The following is a 17509-nucleotide window of genomic DNA, read 5'->3' as shown; positions in this document are numbered from 1 at the left end:
TGTAGTCATACACATCCATGGAGTTTTTGTTTAATTTGTTAAATTTGTCTAGCCTTTTGAGAGACCCAGATCCTGTTCTTTTACTGGGAATACATTTTTTTCGACGGAGCCAAAAGAAGCTAAAAACCAGATGCCTTTCTTTTAATACAGCAAATGTGCAAAATCCTTTTAAATGTTGGATCTGTGATGAACAACATTCCTTTCCTACAAAACAAAAACAATCAAACTACTTCATTTGCTTGATTTTAGTTTTTTTAATTTTCTCAACACATGAATACTTTTGACTTGATGAGTTTGGCTCATGTGACAGAAAGTTTGGACACCCCTGATCCAAGCTGAAATAACTTTTAGGATTCTTTTTGTCTTTGCAAAGGGAAGACAAATCCATCAGTCCTTTGTCTGTATTGTTTATTAGCAGTCCTTCAATGGGAGAGAAACATACACAGAGCCAAATTAGAGACTAACAGAGGGGCTGCAGTTTATTTTAGTTATCGATTATTGTAATGATTACTTGATTAATCAAATAAAAATTGGCAAATTCTGCTGATTTTTCATTAAACCTCTTAGGATAATTTTAAACAGTATTAGGTGAAAATATACAAATAATTAAATTTATTTTCAAAATAAGAACAAAGACTTTTTATTGCCTGAATGCAATAAACAGGTGAAACTGAAACTGGCACTTGAGGAGTTTTTGGTAGAACAAGTTTACAGGCTCATCATCTTAATATAAATATTTTTATGCAACTTTGGCTTGTCTACTGCTCTGAATATGTTCTTTCAGCAAAATGACTTTGTTTCGAGTCTGTAAACTCCAGTTTAACATTAATCAGTTATTAATTTAGCTGACAATTATTTCAACAATCGATTAATCATGATTAATCGTTTCAGCCCCACCTAGCAGTCATGTATTTGGTGGAAGCTGGAGAAGGAACTGATGTATGCACAGGGAGAACATGTAAACCCAGGGTCTTCTTGCTGCAAACAACAGTTAAGCTGGGCCATGTATCGTTTATCATTAATCGTAATCATAATAAGATTTTGATTTATGGTTTTCATGATAAATTCCAATTAATGACATTTAAAAACCCCTAAAACTGTCGGTAGTTTTATTTTCACTGCATTTCTCCACCGTTTATTCAATAAAGGTGTAGCAACAATGCTAAAAAATAAAGAAATAAAGAAAAGCTTTTAATTCACTGCAGCCACTTTGTTTACAGGGTTAAATTTAAGCAATAAAATTATAACTATTATTAGTTTTAATCCACCAAGTCGTTGTTTGACTCTAAACTGATGCATTAAATGAGGAAAATACCCAACAGATTCACCGCCTGCTGGACTGACCCACATGCTAGCTGCTCTAAATGAGCCGTTCACATGCAGAGGACACGCGTGCGTCTGAGCTCATGTGTTCCCAGATCTGAGACTTCCCTGATCTGCAGGGACCTCTGAGTAACACACCAGCATGCTTTTTAGTCACAAACTGGATTTTTGTCATCATGGTTAGCAGGAGCCATCAAAAAGCAAAAGGTTTTGCCTTTACTGTACTAAAGAGACTCGCAGTTTGTTGCACTAGACCCACCGTCAACTGAAAATATTCACACTTTTATGAAATATGACGAAGTGTGAAGCATAGCGGTCTGTTAGAAAGGACAGTGTGAGGTCCTAGAAAGTCTCTGTGGTGAATAAAAAAGGTAACAAGTGCAACCTGAGGTTCATTCAGCTGGATCGTTTAATCTGCCAGCGATCTCCCATGGTCCTCTAATTATAGCTGCTATTAATGGATTGGCAGAGCAATTAATTAAAGGCGCTCATTTTTAGTGCCTGCTGGGAGCGTTGGACTCCAGAGAAGAGGATTCAATCTGCAGCGCTCTCCGAGGACGGGGAGGTGGACTCCACTCCTCCTCCTCATTTTCTTCCTCATCCTCCTCTTCTCCTTCCTGATCCGCTCCGGAAACGAGCGATGGATTCAAAGGAGAACGATGCTGCCGCTTCCTTTGGCTGCTGCTACTGGAAATATAAACTACCAGGAGGCCTAATAATGTCTGGTTTAACCTTCCAGCACCAAAACGACATGAAATCGACTCAGTTTCTCAGAATATCAATAGTTTTTACTGGTCTGATTATTCAGGTTTTCACACCTGATAGCAAAATGTAAACACTTGTTACATTTTCAGCTGCTGCGATTCACTTTCACACTGCAATGTTTCAAATAATCCAAACTTTTTGAAAAACATGTTCCCCTCCTCGCCTGAGGGGGCGCTGCACCAAGAATCGCTGCAGAAAACAACATAAAAACCTCTGAAGAAAACGCTGAGCTCAACTTCCTTCTTCACAAAACGTAAACAAAAATGGAGTGACATCATATTTTGTAGGATTTTGCTTTTATTTTCACTGCTAATGCTAGATGCTAGTTTTTTTTACCCAGAATCCCCTTCACATTAGACCACTTCCTGCTTTGGTCCGGTTGGCCTCCGAACTGCACCAGATTTCACTTCAACCAACCTGAGGTCTGGGTTTGTAGGGAGGCCTGCCACAATAACAAGTTTTACTGGACGATAAATCGTTAAAGAAGTTATTGTGATAACAATAATATCGTCGTTTTGAGACTATTTTCAGGTAATAATATGGTAATGACATAAAAATGCAAGAACACATTCTAAGATATAAATAAACTTTAAATTCTTGCAAACATTTAACGCTGGAACTGGAAGACATTTTAAATTATCAAAAATAAAACAATAATAAACAAAACAATAGAAACGACAAATTGTTTTTTTGTTTTGTTTTGTTTATTTTTTTTAAAAAGGTCAGTTGAGACCAAAACACCAGACTGAAGATTTTTATCATCCAGTTTTTGGTTTAAAGAGAGAAAGCGGAAAAACAATAAATCATGCAAATGGAAATTATTGATTTTGCTTTAATTTATCTCGCGATTAATTGATTTATTGCTTATTGCGACAGGACTATGCATTTCAAAACTTTTTCTTTCAGAAAACATCCCCATAAAAACAGACACGAACACCAATCTGAAGCTACTACAGCAAAACTGATTGAGATGATTGTAAAATCTGAGCAAATGAGGTAAAATTAGTAATTTCTCAAAGTTTTTTCAATGTTTATCTTCTTTCTCTGTCCTTACGCTGAATGATCAGACGTTACAGTTTAGTAAAGAATATTTCCTGTTTTGAAACGGAGCTGCTGATGTTTAAACACGGTGACATTTATCTCCATATTGATGTTAACCTTTAACTGTTTGTAAGTCCACTTCACGCTTTTACGTGATTGCATGTTACTCATTAGGATCCTCACAGGCGTTCTGCAGCGGCGCCTCTAGAAAGTAGAAGTGGTGACCCGATCGGCCCAGATGATACTGTCTGGAGTTTGAAATTAATGCACAAAAAACCGCCTGACAAACAAAAATCTTTATTAAACTAATAATAATCTCTCGTTTTCAGCAGTCAGTCAGAAAACCACCTGCATGTTGATGATCCTGACATGTTTTCTGTCTTTTTGTATGCATGGGTAACTGCATGCCTTTCGCTGACTTTGTGCAGTAATTCTCGACCAACGTTTCTTCGGTTTGCATGCAAGTTGGCTTGTTTGATCTCAACTGGCATTTTCTACTTTCTTATCTCTTTTGTCGATCGATTTGTTGGTATTTGAGGGTATTTATCAACTCAGCTGATCTGCAGATCAGTTTCTGTTGAAGCATCAGCGGCTGTCGTTTTCAGTCAGTCAGTCTGACCTGTGCTGTACCTCAGGGCTGCGTCCGCGGCCCACTTCTCTTTAGACACCATTGATTATAGGCTTCGATCGCGCGGGTCCTTCGAGGTCTTATCGATCTGTTAATGAACACCTAGGACCTGGTGTCCGCAGCGTGGTTGCCGTTTCTGGCCTTTGAGGGATTTTATTGTGGCCCTGAACTTCAATTCAAGAAGGATAAAACTTTGACCAAACTTTTTATTCGTAATCAGGGTAAAATTATAACCAATTTTTGTTTCTTACAATAGAAAATGTTACATATTTGTCTTTTTGGAACCAGGCTTTTATAATAAGTAATAATAATAAACTTGGCTAAATATAGCAACTGTTTTTGAAAGAAAGTGACTCAAATCTTTTTCTTGTAACAGAATAAATTTGTTCAATCAAACTGAAAAGAATCAGATGAAAACTAGGTGAAATTTATTTTAATCCAGAAAATGTGTCAAATTATTTGAAAGTTTTGGATCTACAATGAAAATAACATCTCTTTTCTATAAAAAAAATCTCCCTGCTTAATTTTATTTTAGTCTTTCTATTTTTTACTTATTTATTTGACCTTTTTTTGGGTCAGAAGTACCTCTGACTTGATGATTTTGGCCCAAGTGGCGAAACGTTGGACACCTCTGACCTGTAAACAAGTCCAGTTGTTTGGATGCTATAGTTAGTTCTGTTCACTTTCAGGCACCATAAATGTTGAATTATATCCACCAACCATGCAAATCCAGGATGAGCATGAATATGTCACTAAAATGTTTATTTCTTATTCGATTTCTATCACAAATAACACAAATAAAGCTGAGAAATCTGCTGATACTTTGATGCATGTAAAATTTGTATTCTCTATTGATCTATGAAGTAGATCACGGATTACCGGTTACAGTTTTAGCCGATACTGATTTTATTATTTTTCTCTTTTTGTCTGAACTGTTGCCAAATATAGAAAGAAAACCCAGCTGGGTTAACATGTCCAGGTGGGCCGGTCTGTCAGTCAAACCTCTAACAGAGGACGACATGACTTTGTATTTTTGTGTTTTTACGATGTGAAGCACTTTGAACTGCCTTGTTGCTGAAATGAGCTACACAGATAAACTTGATTGATTGACGGGTTGATTTTTAGACCTTTTTCTGATAGCATCTGCTTCACATTTAAGTGTCATTATTACAAAGAGTTTCTTTTTTGTCGAGATGCAAAAGAGGATGAAACAAATGTAGTTTTTTATATTAGACGATTAATTTAATTTTACATACCAGTAATTGCCGCTGTAGGAAATGTAGTTTAAATATATCATAAAGTACACTACATGATATATACTTACCTATGAAAAATATTATCCAAACATTTTCTAGCTGGCTGTAGGGGAAATGTAGCTACTGACATCAGAAAAGCTGCTTCGCATCTAATGCAAAGAAAAATCTGATCTGTGTTGGTTAATTTAAAGGTTCTGTCATATTTCCGGAGAAAATTAAAATTAATTCTCAATTGAAACCTGAACCTGAGCTAAAGATTAAAGATGTGATTTTTCAGAGTCCCTTTGATGCGAGTCAGTTTCTAATTTAGATTTGAATATTTCCATCTTCCCATCATTTATCCCCAGTCTATTTCGTCATTTCCCCTCACTTATATATCAATCACAGTCAACTGAAAGTAACAAAGTAATTCCAGTTTTTATCGTTTATTAAACTTTCAGGAATTTGCTGCGCGCCAAAGCAAAGACGGGAAAATAATGTTGAAAATCAGGTGAAGAACAACTCAAAACCTCTCGTGTTCTTCTTTTCCCTCACTCTGTTTTGCCTTCATTCCAGACATACATTTATTAACATTTTTTTTAAAAAATTAACTCGTTAGTAAACTGTGAAATGAAATCCTATTGAACCGTGTTATCCAGCTGTCATAGTTTTGACATTTAATAGTAAAACATTACGGCCCTTTTTTTAGATTCTTCGCATGATTGATTGTTTTCTGATCACGCTTTACGCCGATGACACTCAGATTTATTTGCTTACTTATTTGCTTATTTTTGAGTTTATTTTGTTAAACTCAAAATAAATCTAAAGTTTGTAATTACAGAGGCTTCTTCTCCTCTTCTCTCCTTCTTCATTCCTCATTTTTGAATCACCGGCAGTCAAACTCGTTCACGTCGGTGCATCTTAAATCTGTTGTCGGAGCGTTTATCAGTAATGATCAGACGGACCGGATCTGAGCTGCTTACTTTCAGTTTTAATGAATAAGTTGGGTTTCAAAATGCTGCGTTGTGAACACATCTCACCTGTTCTGTCATCACCTGTTCCACAGACGAGCACTCAGCCGTCCAAACGGCTGGTTTTTGTTCACAATGCCGCCGTCTGAGCTTTGTTCAGCCCTGAAGCTGATCTTTTTTCTGATTTCTTTGTTCCTCCCATTTCTCTGGGATCTCAGTTAGAAAACTTATCTTCCTTAAAAAAACATTTCTAATGAAATAGTTTATTTTTTTACTTCTGTGAAGTTGTGCTGGTCAGTATTTGCTCTGTTTTGGAGCGTGGGTGGAGTGGCTGATGAGAGCCGACAGTCGGAGGAAGTGCAGCTCTTCTTCACTCGCTGTGATCCTGAAGGATCTCGGCAGGAGCTGGGCTCTGTCAGGTCGAGGTCGTGTCTGTCTTCCTCTGATCCCAGGTGAAAACTCTGAGCTGTTTCCACCTGACCACAGTCTGCTGCTGAGTTTTTAGATCTCAGCTACACTTTGAGACGTTTTGCAACTTTGTGTTGCGTGAGATTGAAGTTCTTGTCTGAAGAGGAAAGAAGCGGTGAGGTTCCTCAATTTGCTGAGACGTTTCTGCCCTTTTGATTGAAGCAGATTGTTTGCCTGCAAACAGGCTGTAAATGTCCATTTAGCTTAGAGAACCGGCGTTCTTGTTGTGGTTTTCGGTAGATTTATGGTGTTTAGGGTACAAACAGACTTTCCCCTGAACCTGAACAGGTTGAGCAGGAACATCAATCTGGATTTAATCCGGGATTAACGTGACGCTTTAGGTGTTTTCTACTCCAATAGACTCAGTTTGATTGGGGACAAAGATTGAAATATTTGTTATATTTCCAGTTTCTGCGATTCACTTTCACACTAGTTTGTGTCAAATGATCCAAGCTGCACCGATTGCAGTTTTTTTTACCGATTGCCGATTACCAATCTTTAAAAAGCCTGACCTGCCAATTCCGATTTTGGTAAATGCCAGCTATTTTTTGTCTGAAATGTTGCTAACTCCAAACATATTGGCAGCACCTGGTGGGCCGGTCTGTCAGTCTCTCACAAAACAGGACAGTGGCTGATTTTTAGATCAGATCGGTGGATAAGGTCGGCTTTCATATAAATATCGGCCGATCACCGATCTCCCAAAATTAAGGAAATTGGCACAGATAAATTGGTGCACCCCTAATCCAAACCCTTTAAAAACCTTTTACCCTCCTCACCTGTGGGGGCGCTGTACCAGAAACCACCGAAGGAAATTACGTGAAAAGTAAACAAAAATCCCGAAGCGTCAGATTTTAGCGGTTGTAGGATTTCTCTTTTGTCTTTGGCACATTTCTCCCGCAAACACTCGACTAGCGCCTTTTTTTTGTTTTTTTTCCTGTTGTATCTACCCAGAATGCCCTGTGATATAGTTCACTTCCTGCTTATGGAACGGTCTACGGTCTGCTTGCATTTATATTTACTTCAAACACACCATTTTTAGATCTTTCGACGGACCGGAGTTCACAGTTTTGGTTCGATTTGCACATTCACTCCTCCAAAAACGAACCAGACTTTCTACACAGATGAACTGGAGTTCGATTAAAGTGGACCAAACTTGGCTGGTGGGAATGGATCCTTTGTTTTTATGTCGCGTTCTGCTGTAATGTGAACAAATAGCATTTCTAAAAGCTGGGAAACGGCTGATTGTAGGAGAAACGTAGCTACTGACATCAGAAAAGCTGCTTCACAACTAATGAGATTAGTGGTCTGGCCTGTGTTGGTTTGTTTTAAAGGTTCTGTCATATTTCTGAAGAAAATAAAAATTTATTTTTCATTGAAACCTGAGTTAAGAAGTCGGTTTGTTGGCCTGATTTAGATGTGAGTCAGTCTCAGCGATTTGTTTATAGATATCCCTGATTTAGACCTGAATATTTCCATCATTTTCCCCCAGGCTGTTCGGTTGTTTATACCCCCACTTATTTACTGACCACAATCAGCTGAAAAAATGACTTTGAATGTCTGTAAATCGTCCTAAAATAACAGAAAGGTAGAAGACAGCTTGACTAAGTCTGAATGACAGTTTTCTCTCTTTTCTCAGTTGTTGTTCTCGTCAGTTTTCATCGTGAGACTGAGACGCAATTTTATTTTTTAAATATATTTACAACCAGATACGGCTTTACTGTAATAAATAAATAATTCTGTTCTAAATGTCAAAGGTTTTTACATTAACTATGTGTATTTATTTTGCACAGTTTTGTCGTAATTACTGCGCTACATTTGTTGTTTTTTTAACAAACTGACTTTTTTGAGTCTTTATACTCCCGTTAACGATTAATCAATTATTAAATTAGTTGATTTTAATCTATTTATGACGATTAATCTGATTAATAATTTCAGGTGTGCTTTGTGTGAATGTTTGAGTGTTTTTATGTTTCCTCAGAGATGAACTCCGATCTGCAGGCGGTTCGGGTTTCGCGCTCTGAGCTCTGATTCTGTTCCAGCCTGAAACCAAATCCCGCCACCGACTTCTCTCATACTACTGCAGGGCTTTGACCTCTCACACCTGATGGAAAACACCTGCTGTGACATCACAGCTTGGGGCGGGGCCAGAGGGAAAAAAAAACAGACCTGGTGTCTTTTTTTATGCCCTGAGTTTTGTCTTACAGGTTTGTCTGTTTATGTAAGGCAACATGAAAGCTCTGCTTTCAGGAAACATACAATTTGTTGGACTTTGTGTGACAGGTGGCATGAAGGGTGTGACCGGGACTGAGATTTTCTTCCGTCCTGGAAATGATTTCCATGCCTTAGTTTAGATTTAAAGGTATCAGTTAAGATTGTGAATGAGCTGCTAATTGTGCTAAAGACGCAGAAACAACTTAGAGATACAGGAAAACCATTTATCTGCCCTCATCGGTGGCCATGCTAACTAGCCTTAGCATTCCTGACGAGAAGAAGCTATGTGGTTAGGCCTGTCATAATAAACAATAAATCAATTAATTACATGATAAATTAAAACGAGCTCAATAATTTATATTTGCATGATTTATTGTTTTTCTCTTTTTCTACCAAAAACTGTATGATCAAAGTCTTCAGTCCGGTGCTTTAGTCTCAATTAACTGTTTTTTTTGACTTTTTAATTCATTTTATTTGTTGTTTTTGTTTATTTATTTTGGATATTTGAAATGTCTTCCAGTTCCAGGGTTAAAAATTCATTAGAATTTAAAGTTTATTAATTGCTGAGTTTGTGTTTTTGCGTCATTATGCCATGACCACTATACTACTTGAAAAGGGTCTCAAAACAACAATATTATTGTTGAAAACTTCTGGGACAATTTTTCATCCAGCAAAGTTTGTTACTGTGACAGTCCTAACTATGAGACTGATAATCTGTTAAAAAATCGATCTCCTCCACATCTTCCCTGAGCTACTATTGCCATCTGAAGAAATGTACCAAAAACTACCAATCAGAGGCAGGAGGAGGGTCTTAGCGCTGTCAATCAACCTCATTTATATGCTGCTAAATGTGCTAATGGCGGAGAAGCGATTCACCATTACAGGAAAACTGTTTATCTTTGGTAACTATGCTAACCAGTTTTATCATTCACGACAGGGAGAAGTAAATGATTGACAGCGCTAAGACCCGCCCCCTGGCTCTGATTAGTTGTTTAAAGTTAGCACAGGGAGGGCTAATATTTTTTTCTTTACAGATAATCCGTCTCGTATCCTACTGTCATGACATGATGACGCTTTCGACAAATATTTTTCACTCAGATGTCAGAAATGTCAGATATTGCAGCTTTAATAGTAATTTAACACAAACTTTCAGGATTTTTACTAATTTTTCTGTCCGTTTTGTATCCAGATCTGACGAACCATCTGCGCTCCCCTGGTGTTTTTAATGAAAAGCAGCTCACTTTTATAAATACACAACAGCCGTGTTTCCGTGCAGCTGCGTTTGAAAAATGTTGCAGAGCTCGTTAACGAAGGGAACGGAAAACACAACCAGCCAGAGTTGATCACAAACTCATGAGGAATCTGAAATATGTAACGTTTTCTCTGCATTTTGAGTGGAAATGAATGCTGGGAGATTTTCCTGGCCGCGCGGCTCACATGCCGTGTGACTGTGTGTCTGAGGTAAATATTTGCAGAAGCTGGAGGTTAATAAAAGCGCCACCGCCTTGTTTCCTCCCGCCGTTCAGACTTTGAACAAGTTCTCGGACCTCAAACAGAAACTCTGCGACCTGGAGGCCAGCAGGGCTCGTGCCGCACGCCGACGTCTCGCTGCAGAAACTCAACACTTTTACTTTCGGGTCGGGTCCGACTTGTTTGAGGTTTTGTGTGGCAGATGTTTGCTAAATGCCGTGTTGACACACGAGGAAGTGTCTGAGCTCGCGGGTTATTGGTCTGCTGGTGGTCATGTGTGAAGTTATGAGTTCAGGCTGAAACGGATCAAAAGTTCTCATCTGGTTCTGATCACAACCAAGGAGGCTCACAGCTCCAGACTTTGTCTTCTAAAGTGAACTTTTGTCAACAGAAGAAAAAATGTGACAAACAGCAAAGTAAGAAACGGACTCTAAATTTGAACAGATTCCTAATTATTGATGGATTCTAAGACTCTGAACAGATTGTGTTCCGGGTTGGATTCCTTATTTGTTGTCATTTCCCAACTTTGAACAGATTCCTAAGCAGAGTCCAGATTCTGAATCGATTTATGAAAATTAGGACATTCTTGTACAGATTTCTGACTATGAACTGACTGCAGAATCTGTTCAAAATTCCAACCTGAACAGATTCACAGATAAATTTCTGACTCGGATTCAGATTCTCTCTTTTTCAGTCTTTGTTTCGTTTTTTATTTCTCTCTTTCTCCATTTTTTTTACTTTATTTCTCTGTATTTTTCTTTTTCCCTTTCTGTCTTTCTTACTGTCTTTCTTCCTCTGTTTTTGTCTTTCTGTCTTTTCCTTTCTCTTTTCTCTCCCTTTATTTATCTTTCTTTTACTGTCTTCCTTTTTCTTTCTGTCCTTTTTTCTGTTTTACCTTCCTATCTTTCTTTTTCTGTCTCTTATCTTTCCTTCCTTCCTTTTTAAGGCTAAGTGTCAGTCATGGTGAAGAGCAAAGAGGGTTACAAAAGCAAATGGAGGTTACTGTAATTTCCTAATACGGTCAGAAATGTGTGTGTGTGTGTGTGTGTGTGTTGGTGGTTTTCTCGGCTATAAGAGGAACTGGGTTACTGCAGCAACGCGCCTCTTTGAGATAAGAGTCAGAACCGTCTGCAGATGAGGTCCATCGGAGCGGGACAGACCCGCAGAACGACCTCTGACCCCGTTATAGCATGTGTGAGGCCGTCAGAACCCAGGGATTACACAGACCCACTTCCTGGACTATCTTTGTCATTCGCTGCCCTGTTTCTAAAAATAGCCGGGTCCGGAGGGGAGGCCGAGACTCCGAGGAGGAGAGGAGAGGATGGAAAGGAACCAGGAACACCTCCACGCTCTGAGCTGATGGGCTTTGACCACTAGATGGCAGCACAGGGACAAAAACTGGAAAACAAACCCGAGGCAGGAAGGAGAAGGCTGGTTCTGTTTTTATTAAACCCATAAAGCTGCGGATCTGAACCGACTCCTCAGTGGTTTGTCTCCCGATCCATCCAGAAAGCCGATCCATCACTCTCACCTGATCTGGGATCAGTTTCCCTGTAACTGGATGCAGCCGCATGAAGAGGAACCGGATACTGATGAGGCTCATAGTGAGGAAAAGAGTTTCATCATCTTAAAAGTGCATCAGAGCCACCTGGATCCTTACAACTTATTTTTATTCATCCATCCATTTTCGGGAGGGTTGCTGGTGCCCATCTCCAGCTAACGTTCCAGGCGAGAGGCGGGGTCACCTGAACAGGTCGCCAGTCTGTCGCAGGGCAACACGGAGACAAACAATCATACACACACACACTCACACCTAGGGACAATGTAGACAGACCAATTAACCTGACAGTCATGTTTTTGGACTGTGGGAGGAAACCGGAGTACCCGGAGAAAACCCACCATGCACAGGGAGAACATGCAAACTCCATGCAGAAAGACCGGGGCCAGGAATCGAACCCAGAACCTTCTTGCTGCGAGGCAACTGCTCTACCAACTGCACCACTGTGCAACTTGACTAGGGACTAAAATGAATCATTTTTCCAGATTAGAGGAAAATGAAAACTGGATGATGCTCCTTGGTGTTTGGTTCTGGAAAACACCATCCCTACTGTGAAGTACGGGAGTGGCAGCATCATGATGTGGTGGTGTTTTACTGCAGGAGGGACTGGTGCGCTTTAACAAAAACATGTGGCGTCATGAGGAATGAATGTTTTGTGAATGTTGATGTTTAAAAAGTTTAAGCTGAACTATGTCTGTCACGATAACAAATTTTGCTGGACAATAAATCGTCAGAGAAATTATCGCGATAAATGATAATGTTATTTTGAGATATGATAATAGCACAATAATAACGCAGGAGAATATTCTCAAAGATCAATAAATTTTAAATTATGTTTTTAACACTGGAACTGGAAAGCTTTTTAAATATCCAAAATAAACAAATGGAAATGACAAGTAAATTAAATTTTAAGTTTCTGTAAACAAATTTATCCTTCTAAATAAGGATTAGTTAAGACCAAAGCACCAGACTGAAGACTTTTATCATCCAGATTTTAGTAGAAGAAGCGAAAAACAATAAATCACACAAATGGAAATTATTGAGCTCCTTCTAATTTGTCATGCGATTTAATTTCTGTGGACTGAACTTGGAAGAAGTTCTTTGAGAAAATACCAGCTTGTTTCAGACCTTCTGCATATTTTTAACATCCACAATGTTTAAAAACAACTTCTGTCCAACTCTGTTTCCAATCCTGGTTCCTACAGTGTCGTTTTTCATTGTTTGAAATCTGAAACATTTTCGTCTTATAAGAAATAAATTCCCATTTTTCCCAGTGAAGCGTCGCACAGGAAAGGATCTGAGAGTCACACCTTCCTGTTAGCAGCTGACGCTAATCTGTCCAGGCAGCAGAAGGAGGCGACCCAATGGGAGCTGCTGATCTTTTAAGCCTCTTCCAGGTTTCAAATCTGTCCCCTAATTGAAACATAGCAGCGAGAAGAGAGTCTCAAATGAATTCCTGCTGCCTGCGGATGAAGCAGAGCTCGCTGTTTTATGGTCAGGATGCAAAAACTGAAGGTTTTTATCATCAGTTTAACAAGGCAGAGCTGCAGACAGAACATCTGGAATCATATAAAACTGGTTTGTCTCCCAGCTGTAAAACAAAGAAACTAAACCAAAAAAATAAGATTATGTCTTAAACAAAACCCACACGACTGAGCATAAAATGGTTTGTTTATGTTGAGGCTTTAACTGAACGAATCACAGGTTCAGATCTTGGTTTATATCTGCTGCAGAAAGTGAGTCAAACTACTTAAAAAGCATTAAAAAAAAGAAAAATACTAGCCAGGATAAATGGCAAAATACACAGAATATTTTTACAATCACAATGTTAAACATTTTTATCCTCTTATGTGGAAGCACCTTCAGGTTTAATCGACTTTTTTTGAGCTTTACTCATGTTTCCAATGTTACTCCCTCATTAAAAACATACCTGGAGTGCTGCTTTCATTCTTTCATACATGTTTGACGAATCTTTGAGTTTTTTCTCCTACAGACTAGCCAGCAGCAATTAGCAAACACCTGGTGGAACCGTTTATCCACTGAGCTTATAATAGGAACTACTTCTCAGTGCAATGCTAGTAAAAATGTTGTTAAAGGGAAATCAAGGAGCTTCTTAAAGAGACAGAGGCCCAATTTCATGGCATTAATTTGAGAAGTTGAATTTCTTGCAAGTTATGTTTAATATATACATTGTGCAATAAAATGGCAGAATATACCTGGAAAGTACATAGTAACCTCTCTTTAAAAACTAGTTCCTGCTTTTTTTTTTTTAAAGAAAAACCAAACTAGTTCCTGCTGTTTTAGGGATCATAGAGGCTGAAGTCCAAGAAAAATGGAAAAACCCTCAAAAAATAAATATATTTTATTAGTTCAAACACAAGATTTACCTTAATATGCATCAACACAGTGGAATAGTCAAAGCACTAGGAGCAGAAACTGCAGTCTGTCGCATTTCCGCTTTTGGAGTTTCAGCCAATCAGCAGCAGGGAAAACAAATGGCGGCTCAGAACAGAACTTTGTGAAGGCCAAGTAAATTCGCAGCCTAATCTTTCTGCCATAGAGTTCACCTGAATTCAAGTCCAAATAAATAGAAGCTGTAAAACAAGATGGCGGCTCACTTTTAACTATTGAAACCCAAGGAGTGAATTGGTGGAAAAAAATGATAAATCTGTAATCGGCATGATCGTCTGATCGCGCAGCTCTGTTTTCACAGCATCCTGAATTCAGTTTGTTGTTTTCCGCCTTAAACCCATCAGAGCAGCTGATCTGGAAGCAGGATCAGAATCAGAGAGTCTAATTAACCCGCGATCAGCCCGTCCTGTCTGCAGGAAGACGAGCCGTGAGTCAGACGCCGTGTTGGGACAGATTAACATGCAGCCTCGCTTCCTGTAATTTTTCTCCCTAATTGGATCCATAATGCAGCAGCGCGCTTTGGCCTTGAAGTGTTAATGAGGAGTCGCTGGAGCGGCCGGCGGCTCCATTCATCTCTGCTGAAGAGCGATTTATAAAAAGCAGCTGCAGATCAGCTGGTCCCGGATCAGCCGCTGAGAAATTAACAGAAAATCAACCTATCCCTGCATTTTTTCTGTCTGTGAATTTATTACAATTTCTCCTCACAAATGGTCAAAGCATTGAGTTTAAGTGATGCTAACTCCCACCTATAGGTGGCAGTATTTCTTACTTCTACTGCACTGTTGCTTTAGTATTACTTGATGTCAAGTTATACTCGATGATCGATCAAAAAGTTACATTTACTGTCATTAGTGCTAATATTGCAAAATTACTTAAACCACTAAATTAGCACCACAAAATCTGTGATTTTGATTGCAAAGAAATCACAAAAACAATCGCAAAATCCTAGAGGGGCTGATCAATGTGAAAAGATGTTCAATACTTATCGAAAATTCTTGTTTTCCATGTTTATATATTTGAGTTTCTACTGGCTCTAAAAACAGCCCAAGCACTTAAAAAAAACATCTAGCATTTTTGTTGGCAATAAGTTCATGTGTTTTGGTTTCTGGAAAATGAAACCAATAAAACATAGCAAATGGGCAGGCACTGCGCCGTTACCTAGCAACCCCAGCAGAGTTCCACCCGTTACCTAGCAACCCAAGCTGAACTCCAGCATGTTTGTTCAGCTGGTTTTACTGCAAGTGTTGTGTTGACTTACCATCCAGAAACCACTTGCTGCATTCTTCTTGGTTGTGCAGGAGGCTCCACTTCTGCTTTTCAAAGGTGTATGGTTGTATAATTGCGTATCTGTTTGCAGCCATTTTCATGTGCGAATGTAAATGTTGAATTGGGGGGCGTGGTCAGCAGCAGCTTATTTGGATTTAGAGACAAGATGCCCTAAAACGGCTCAAAGTTGGCGGAACTGATCAGACTAAACTCTGATAATCTCAGAATAATTTTGTGCAAAAAATGTAATCAACATGTTTTGTGCCACTATAGACCTGTCCTAATCTGTTCAAGGAAGTAAAATGGGTCACCTTTAAATTGAAGGTCCTGACAGCTTAATATTTTTGCAGTTTACTGGGTTTTTATCAACTCATTTTGACTCAAACGGACCTTTGGGAACATTCATGATCTTAATTGGGCCTGATTTAGATCATTTCTATTAAGCAGTTAAACTGGTCCTGGATCAGTTGTTGGTGATTTGCTTACCGCTCTGGGTACAAACACAAACCTGATCCTGGATCAGCTCTGGTCTCCTCTGCCAGGAAGCTAAATCGGGATGAGTTTGGGTTATTTACATGTGAAGCAGGGAGCTGGTCCTGGATCAGCGGCTCGGCTCAGCGCAGGGAAGCTGAGGTGAAGCTGCAGTTTTCAGCCCGCAGAGTTTATTTAAACCGGCCGCTCGCTGTGCGTTCACACAGCGCTGCCTCTGCTCTCCATCTGCGCAGGACCCAGCGTCTCTCCGCCGCCTGTCAGGTTGTATTCAGCTGCGAAGATCCGCCGCTTTTCTTTTGTTCTGTTGTTGTTTGGTGTTTTGATTTATTTTAAAACCACTGGACCATCTCAGCCGGTGTTTCTGCCTCTTGGTGGATCGATCTCGGACTTAATGAGACAGATTGCTCTCAGATTAGGCTCAGGTTTCCTCTCCTGATCCTCCTGTTTGCTGCCAAAAAACATTTCCGATACGATCAAACCTTTAAAACTGTCGCCGCTGCTCATTTAATGTTGATTCTAATTTTAATGAATCGGAACACAACGTTTGCTTAAAATCGAGTTTGATTTTCAGATCTTGTCTCATGTTTTAATTTTTTTCTGGGTTTTGTAGGAAACTCGTTTTAGAAACAAGAAAAAAATCAGAAGTAAATTTAGCGACAGAGCTGAAAGTCCTTCCAAGGGAACAAATGGTAAAAAAAAATTAAAATGTTGAATTATTTTTAAGTTTTTAATTTGTTTCCCTTCTTATATATTTATGTTTAAAATGTATATATTGAGAACAAAGTGGAAACTTGTTGAATTTAGAAACACTTCCTGCTGGTTTAACTAGATATATTCATTGAGAGCAAGATGGAACCAAAACCCAATTTCTTGTTCACAAACTTTCCAGATGGAGAGGATTCTTTTTATTTTAATACAAAAATTAAGATAAAAAAAAATCTAAAACTTAAATATATGTTCTATAAAACAGTAAAAATCAAAAATACAATCATTTAAATATGGCTTTTAATGTAAAATATATTTTATAAAGTGCCTTCACTTGTTACATCTTCATCATCAGACGTCAGCAGCTTCATCAGCTGCCGTGGCAACAATGGTTTTATAATTAAAAAGCAGCCGGCGTTTAGTTTACTGTTTGATAAAACTGTTTGGTTTCATGCTGCTGCAGATAACGACCCAGACACCTGGAAAAACGTCGAGGCAAAGCGGAGCGTCCCAGCTTTCTAACGCAGAGCAGAAAACAAGAGAGGCGTTGTGAAACATGCAAATGTATGAAAACAAGCTTTGCCTCGTGCAGAAAAAATCTCCCACATGTGACGCAGAATTCAGGGCTTTATATTTCATCACACTACAGATTATTAATCTTAGGATTGAATTATATTTTACACAGCAGCAGCAATGCAAAAATGATAAACGGTGTGTCAAATATGTAAAAACGAAGCTGGGAATCATAAATATAAACACAATTTGAGGTATGTTATTGTGAAAATATTAATAGATTAGCTTGGTTTTCTTTTTGTAGCAAAGATTTTTCTTTATAAAATGTATTTATCATAACCAGTTAGTAGCATCAATCGCCTTTAGAAACTTCTGAAAACTGCAAGGAAGTTGCGCTCTATGCCTTCTTTTGAGGTTTTCATCTGGTTTTCTTCAGTGGTTCTTGGTGCAG

The 17509-nt window shown here is 38.7% G+C and overlaps 1 protein-coding gene across 2 annotated transcripts in view; it reads left to right on the top strand.

Moving 5' to 3' along the window:
• The window catches only part of dgkzb (diacylglycerol kinase, zeta b), a 55564-nt gene that overhangs the window by 8462 nt on the left and 29593 nt on the right, over positions 1-17509 (top strand). Inside the window, exon 1 of one of the 2 annotated variants that reach the window (XM_008412653.1) lies at positions 16004-16101. The exons of the other annotated variant lie outside the window; for it this stretch is intronic. The gene's annotated coding sequence lies outside the window, so the exon portion shown is untranslated. Of the gene's footprint in view, positions 1-16003; positions 16102-17509 lie in introns of those variants that run through there. 2 annotated transcript variants of the gene reach the window in all.

Source organism: Poecilia reticulata, linkage group LG6 (assembly GCF_000633615.1).
Source record: "Poecilia reticulata strain Guanapo linkage group LG6, Guppy_female_1.0+MT, whole genome shotgun sequence".
NCBI lineage: Eukaryota > Metazoa > Chordata > Actinopteri > Cyprinodontiformes > Poeciliidae > Poecilia > Poecilia reticulata.
The sequence above is the reverse complement of the archived record's forward strand: the minus strand, read 5'-3'. Positions and strand labels throughout refer to the sequence as shown.